Below are 8,541 nucleotides of genomic sequence, written 5' to 3'. Positions count from 1 at the left end.
AATTGCTAACCACTCCAAATAAACTCTTAACTACTTAGGACAAGTTTTTTTGAACTGACATTTCCCATGTTTTTTTGGTGCGTGTCTTTTCCCAAATCTTTTTCCGACCCTCTTCTCTGAACTTCTATATTTTATTTTTCATGAACTTTTCAAGTTACCCTAGTTGGACTTCTAGCATTTTCTTTCTTTTACTAATTTTGCTTTGTCCAATATCATCTCTGTCTGGTAGTTTCCCATCCATCTCACTATGTTCAAACTTTTGGCAATCTGGAACCTAAACTCTCTGTGAAAACACATGCTCCAATATAATCTGAGACGCCAACTCAATCAAAACAATCAGTACTACTCACATCTATTAACAACGGCTTGAGATGCTTCATGTATAGGCTAGTGCAAGCTACTAGTACTAGGCATCCGGCGTGGTTGGAACAAACAAGATGAACAAGTGATTTAACGGAGCAACACTACATGCATTAATAGGAACATCACTATGTACCTGGAGACGGCCACAACAGCAAGCGACACATGCGACTACGCCAAACTTAACCATGGTGAGGCGGCCACCAGCAGCGGACCGTCACCGAAGCCCTCGTTGAACAGACACATGCGACGAACACCTGCGTTTTGTTTTCATTTTTCCGTTGCCAAAGTGCTCGCTCCACACGTCCCTACAGTTCAAACCCACATAAACCAAATTGTTATGTCAGGAGTGATACAAGACTATGAGTTAATGGAAATGCAGTTAGCAGTATGTACAGATACTACAAAATATCGCTTTAGTGTTGGCAGCATAAGACATAAAACTTTCAGTGACTAGAGGATCCTTTTACAAGCAAGCCAACCAACTTACGTGTCATCCATCTTCAGGGCCTTTGTGCTAGACGCAACATACCAGAGTTTAACAATGCAATCAGCCAATTCAGATGCAAGTAATGCTCCCTCACAGCTATAAAACAAAGGAAGAATTGTTTAACTAAGATGATTCGTTGGTATAGCAGATTACCATGCAATTAAGTAATTCTACTTCTCCAACAAGTAACATCATATGTAGCTAGACAGAACAGTACAACATGACACATCACTGAAAGACAAAAAATGTACCTTTTGATACAGAAGAACTATCAGTGGTATTCGATATAATATGTTGTAGTTTACATATACTGAAAACACTTTGTCTATATATCCCTGTCTCCTTGTCTGAGCTTCAGTTTGGAACATAGTTCCTGAACTTGCTACTTTAGTATAACATGTTCTGACACCGACGAACAATGTGTACGGAGTAGCTCAATTCGTTCAGTATGAATGTTTAAGAGGAAAACCAACCTTGCATTGCCGGAGAGAAGAGAAGTCTATGGGCGTGGGGAGACAACGGTGTCCGTTACCCTCCGGCGCCGACATCCAGTAGGGAGCCTCGCAAGATGTTTAGAATCAGTTTCCCCCTTTGTATGTAGCAAGTAACAAAAGATGTTCAGAATCTAAAGTCAGAAGCTCAATAACCTTGAAAATTAGTCTAGTTTTCTCCTATTCTCTGCAAACAAATACAGGAAAAATCTAAAAAGAATGCATTCTTTTAGTCCTCACACACCAAAGAGAAATCTGAAAAAATTGTTGAACTTTCACAAGCATAACAACCTGCTATGTGAGCATGTTGTGGAACTAAACAATCACCACAATCCAAACCGCAGGGGGGCGAATCATGTACATTATTGCACATCAAATTCTTTTTTGAACTGCTATGTGCTAACAATTTGTCCGTTGGCCGTGGATCTGTTCCCCGCTGAAACAAGCATGATTCACAAATGACCTATATTTCTATCATTAGTACATACTTGTCATGAACTGACGGAATTACACAAGTAGACCAAATATGAACTAGATTATACAAAATTCTACAGAAAAAAGTGCATGGCTCCTCCCTGTGCTGCTCTTGCAGTAGAGAGTAGGTGAGGTGGAAGATGGGGTCCTACCTGCGGATCCTACCGGCGAACTGACGGACTGACGAACTCGGCATAGTCGGAGGGGCGGCTGCACTCGAGGTCCAGCGGGGGCAGCTCGTTGCCGGAGATGGGACGCGAAGGGCCCCCAGCGCGCTGGGCAGGGGACTAGCGACAGCGGCGCGTGGAAGATGGCGGTGGGGGAGGGCCTGGTGGTGCGCTGGGGAAGAGGGCCAGTGGGGGTGGAGGGGCGAGCGCTGGAAGCATGGGGCGGCGGCGGATGGAAGCAAGGGTGCGGCGGTCGCGTCCGGCTGGGGGCGGCGACACCCGGTGGTGGGGATGAGGATGGCGGCGCGTGGCGACCGGGCGAGGGCGGCGGTGGCGGTCGGGCGAGGGCGACTGCGCACGACGGCGGGGTTGGGGGTGACGGCGCACGACGGCGGGGTTGGGGGTGGCGGCGCACTGGAAGAAATGGGATCGGGGCTCGGGATGTGGTGGATGGTGTGTGGGATGAATTCTTCGCGCGTGCGTATATAGGGATGGATGGTAACAGAATAATATTCTTTTACTAGTAACAGAATAGTCCAGTCCTATATATATATATGCATATAGCAGTTGAACACGCAAGGAAAAGCTGACCACAAGCTGAGCGCGCTGAAGGACGCGAGCAGAGCGCGTCAACGGACGCGGGCAGAGCGCGCCGCAGTGCCTAACGACGAGCACAGCGCGCTGTGGCGCCTAACAGCGAGATAGGCCTTCATTCAAGCCAATCAAAATACGACTGGAATGGACATGTATGTATTGAGCAAAGGGATCGCACATGTCTGTATTGACTGGAACGAGAATGCAATAGCAAAATAAGAATTAAGGCCACGATGATGCGTTTGCAGTGGTGGTTACATGAGGCAAAAAGAAAGATGCATCCATCAACATACGACCTCCTCCTCCTCCTCAACTCAGTGCACCGGCCGGGCCATCGACCGGCGGCTAACGAGCAACGGCTTGTGTGGCAAGGTCAAGGTGCTTCTCAACTAAGGCATCCAAGTCTTCCAGCCGACTGAAGAAGGCCAACGTCGTAGCGTCCTCACTGGCCTTGTATATTCCTATGTACACGATTCGTTCGTACACATGGATGTGTAGGTCGATGGTTTCTTGCAGGGTGAGGCACCTTGCGGCGAGCGCGACCTCCAGGTGGACATTCTTCGTGGCGTCGGTGGGCAGTCGCAGGGCCACCAGTGGTTCAAAGAGGTTCCGACCATGGAGGCCAATTAGGGTGGCAGGCAATGAGGAGCCTAGGTGCGCGGGCTGGGGGAGTACGGCGATGTCGTCCGCGAGCTTCTTGACGATGGTGAACCTGTTGGTGCTGCGAATGATCATCTGGTCCAACTGAGAGTCATAGCTGGCGTCGACGACGGACATCCACCAACCGGTCGCCAACACCATATGGAGACGATCCATAGTGCCATGCCGCAGGCCGGCGTCGTGGACCATCTGGCACAGCCGTTGGCTGCTCGCGCGCTTCGCCGCCATGGGTCTGGAGTGGGCACTTTTGCGCTTATTAGTGTAGGTGCTTAGGCAAATGCTTAGGTGCGTACGATGTGGTATATGCATTGGAATGGAGGGGCGCCTTTATATGAGTGCAAACTGCGTTGCATTCACATCGTGCTGCCTCTTTTCCCTGTCCTCCCATTACTTGCCTCATGCATTCACACGATGCTAATTGAAGGAGGATGCATCATTGGCCGTTCAACATTTCAAGAACCGCCTCTCCCTCTTCTGCATTAAAGCCCTATCGGGAACTGTGTCGCCCACTGTCAAATCGAATAGTACTGCGCCGCCCCACTAGTGATTCACATGGGTCATCCAAAAGAACCGTGTGTGTTCAGGAGATGCACAAATCCCACTCTCACTTTGCATACGGGTGTTCTATCTGAAACCATCATGCTTGTTGTGAGAAGCTCTGCTTTGTGAGAAGCATATACCCAAACCTGCCCCAAATGGGACAAAAACTTTACCACAGCATGTTGATGCCGCTCCATGATAGCATGCCAAGTTTCATGAATTTTAGATAAGTTTTGGATTTACTAGAATTTAAAAACCAGGTATCTCAATGTTTGCGGCCGAGTGACGGTGGCACGGTGCTTGACGTTCATTCCCATTTCTTTCATGGGACCTAAGCATGCACCCAAGGACCAAAGATTTGATTTTTCAACCAATTTATATGCACCGGAGCATGTGCATGCAGTTCAAATTTGAATTATGCACATAAATGCATTGAAAACTCACTTAATGCATAAAAATGTCCAAACAAACCCCGAAAGATCACAAAAAATAACACTACACTCCTGTTGTTGTATGTTGACACGACAAAAAGTTGAAAGCAATAAGAGGCAATGGATATTGTTTCGCCCCCAAAGTTGGGGCGTTCCCTACCGAAACCATCATGCTTTTGTGAGAAGCTCTGGTTTGTGAGAAGCATATACCCAAACCTGCCCCAAATGGGGCAAAAACTTTACCACGGCATGTTGATGCCGCTCCATGATAGCATGCCAAGTTTCATGAATTTCAGACGAGTTTTGGATTTACTAGAATTTAAAAACCAGGTATCTCAATGTTTGCGGCCGAGTCACGGTGGCACAGTGCTTGACATTCATTCCCATTTCTTGCATGGGACCTAAGAATGCACCCAAGGACAAAAGATTTGATTTTTCAACCAATTTATATGCACCGAAGCATGTGCATGTAGTTCAAATTTGAATTATGCACATAAATGCATTGAAAACTCACTTAATGCATAAAAATGTCCAAACGAACCCTGAAAAATCACAAAAAATAACACAACACTCCTGTTGTTCTATGTTGACACGAGAGAAAATTTGAAAGCAATTAGAGGCAATGGATATCGTTTCGCCCCCAAAGTTGGGGCATTCCCTACCGAAACCATCATGCTTGCTGTGAGAAGCTCTCGTATGTGAGAAGCATATACCCAAACCTGCCCCAAACACTACAAAAAAATACACTTCTATGATGATACATGTTTGTCACAGTAGGTCGCATTTTCTGTCATGCATGTACATCCATGACGATTTTATGACAGAATCAAGATAGTCATACCTGTATTGTCGTAGAAGTGTTCCATGACATTACCAAAATTATCATCATGGAAGTGTCCACTTCAATGGCGATAAATCCTGCGTCATAGAAGTGCTTTCGTCAAGGGTGACCGACACGTGGCATCCACCGTAACGGAATGCCGTTAAGCTATCGGGTCGGGTTTTGGATCCAATAACCCGTTAACAGCCCCGGCCAATGGGGATTTTCCACGTGTAAAATCATCATTGGCTGGAGGAAACACGTGTCGGCTCATCGTTGGGACAGATGTCATCCACTCATTGGACAGAAGGCGCCTATGATACGTTAACATGTGGCACGGCCCAACAGAGGCCCATTCCTATGAAAAGGCCGGCCCATTTGACTTGGTCAAAAGGTGGCGGGCAGGCCCATGTAAAGCCTGTTAATGGCATGTTCGCATATAGCCCATTTACAGCCCGCTAACCCAAGGCCCGTTACGCCCTATCCGAATTAGGCCCAGTAGCGTCATCTGGGCCACCCAATATGATTCCAGCCCGTCTTCACTTCTGGCCCATGTATGGCCCATGACGTCTTTAGCCCCATATGAGGCCCTATGTAACTCTTGGCCTATTAACGGCCCGTGGTGAAACTGGCCCGTAATGAACAGTGTATCACTTTACACCCATTAACGGCCCGTGGTGAAACTGGCCCATAATGAAAAGTGTATCACTTTATACCCATTAACGACCCATTATTCCGTTGGGCCGTTTCTAGCCCATGTTATCTTTCGGCCTTCTCAGAGCCCATTTACTCTTGGGCTCATTTCCAGCATTCGTTTACTTATGGCCCGTTACTGTCATTTTCTGCTTGTGGGCCAAATTCAGCTCGTGGTTACAGTCGGCCCGTTTGTGGTCCGTTAATACGCTAGGCCATTTTCATAGCATCATCAAATATGACCTGTTAACGATGGCCCATTATGGTCGGCCCATGAATGGACGATTCCAACTCTAGCCCGTTTACGGCCATAATGCGGTCTGTTTGGCCCATGTTTGGCCAATCGATCATACGGCCCATATAAGGCCCATTCATGATACGGCCCGTAGAAGGACCATTGTTTCTATGGCCCGTAGAAGGCCCATTGTTTCTACGGCCCATAGAAGGCCCACTGTTTCTACAGCCAATAGGAGGCCCAGTGTCACTACAGTAAATATTAGCCCATGGTTATTGTGGCCTAGTTTTAAAAAATAGGTTATTGCAGCCACTAGCTAACCGCGGAAACAGAACTGCAATGGCTACAAGACAACAAGGAAATAAATAAGCAAGCAACTAACGCTAGGCTATCACGGCTATTACACATATTACATCCACTAGGCATCAAAGTTCGCCACCAGTGCAAATATAGGGAACAAAACATCATATCATATACACTGGTTGTCAAAGTTGGTGACCAGCGCAAATAAACGCCGCAGCAAAACAAATCCAGAACTGAAACCACTTCAGAAGATCTCAAGAAACAATATCCTGGGTACCCATAATGCTGGCAAGATGCTTAGCAAGCTTATTAACTTTCTCTTGTTTGGCGCTTAAATCCTCCAGCGCTTATTGTTGCACCAGAAAATATGCATCTGAATTCTGCAGGGACTTCCTCAGTCCTTCAGCTTCCTGTCACATCACATCTGATCGATGTCTTTCAAATTGAAGTTGAGACTCAAGAAGACGAACTGATTTAGGCAGCGACTTCGAAGAGCTTGTGCCAGCAGTAGTGGCCAGTAACTCGAACACTACATCAAGACAGGACTTTTGGGTTCCCTCACTGTCGTCAAGATAGTTTTTATCAGCTTTCTTGGAGACCAACAGGGATGTCTCACTATCTTGAACCTTATCTGCATTACTTCCTTTACCATTGGATAACGCGGTACTGTTCTCCAATATTTTATACGCATTCTAAAAGAGAAACATGCAGACACATCACATGTTTACCATGTTGTATATGAAACTCATTTTGGTAAATGAGTTCAGTAGTAAAGTGGACAGGATAACAGCATGAAACAAACATATATCTATGTACCATGGTCACTTTATGGTCTATATGATTCTAGTTTTTGTTGCCAAATCAAGATAGAGACACAGTTCAAATAATATTTGTTCAAGACAAAGCAGAATAGACAGAATATAACTGTGGGTAACTATAGAGCAATAACAACACTTGTAATGTGCATGACATGAGAACATAACTGTTTATTCAATTGAAACTGAAATCAACATAGAGCAGGTTACAATAGCAAACCAGTTAAAGAAACAGGTTTAAAACATACTTGTTGCGCCATTGGAGTTTCAATTCCATCCTTTAAATTTGAAAATAGTTGGTATGAGTAAATACAGTAATGCAAGAGCAAAGGAGTATGAACCATAGCTATAGAACCTGACCTGAGAACAAATCTTCTTCTCCTTTAAGCCTTGAGTTGGGATTCGGAGTGGTGGTCCTCGTGCTTTGGGCACTGCAGTTCCCTTACTAATTGCTCATGTTTGGGTGCTCTGTGGTGGAGACGGTGATGTGTCAACTAGAACTGGGTTACTATCTGCCGGGGTTGGGGTTAGAAGGGGTGTAGCTGGTTCTCTGTCCAACTGGGTAGGGGTACAATCTGCGAGAGTCTGGGTTATGTGTGGTGGATCTGGTCCTTGGGCAAGTACAACCGTGGTTCTATCTCCATCAACTGGTAGCACTATCTTTTATGAAGACCGTGTTGTTACTACCTTAGATACTGCCATCACGCTCTCCAATTCAAATGGCTGATAAACAAGAAAAGTAATTGAAAGTATAGACATTGTATGATAGATAGGTGCAATGCATAGTGGGGAATAAAAGAGGGCATGAAATAATTCATATTTATGTTGTCTAACCAAACAGGATAGCATGACACAATTTCACATATATGATGGCTAACTAAACAGGATAGCATGACACAATTTCACATTATGATGGCTAACTAAAAAAGATGGAAAGACATAGTTCAAAACATGAGACTATGTAAACAGGATGACATGACATAACTATATGATGTGTTTATTAAATAGGTTGGCATGCCATAATTCACATACATTCACGGATAGAATGCCATAGTTCAAAATATGATGACTGTAAACACTAAACAGGATGAGATGATATAACTATATGATGTCTTTATTAAATGGGTTGCCATGCCATAATTCAGATAGATGATGTGTATGTACTATGTAAGCATGATGGCATGATATAATTCACATATATGATTTATGTAGTAAGCAGATGACAATCCATATATGATGTAAAAACTAAGCAATGCAAGACAACATGCATGACATGGGTAATATAACTGACGGTATCCTGGACTAGGGGGTACTCACCATGTCATCTCCCGATCTGTTAAATTGGGCCGAGAACCCCCATGGCCGTATACTCACGGGCCAGTTCGGACAGCTGCCGCATACATGGAAGATTCTACAAGACTTGGTGATCAAGACAAGGACTCCTCCCCACCGGCGTATTCGGCTAGGA

Source organism: Triticum aestivum, chromosome 4A (genome assembly GCF_018294505.1).
Source record: "Triticum aestivum cultivar Chinese Spring chromosome 4A, IWGSC CS RefSeq v2.1, whole genome shotgun sequence".
NCBI classification, from domain to species: Eukaryota; Viridiplantae; Streptophyta; class Magnoliopsida; order Poales; family Poaceae; genus Triticum; species Triticum aestivum.
This window is presented reverse-complemented; position numbering follows the sequence as displayed.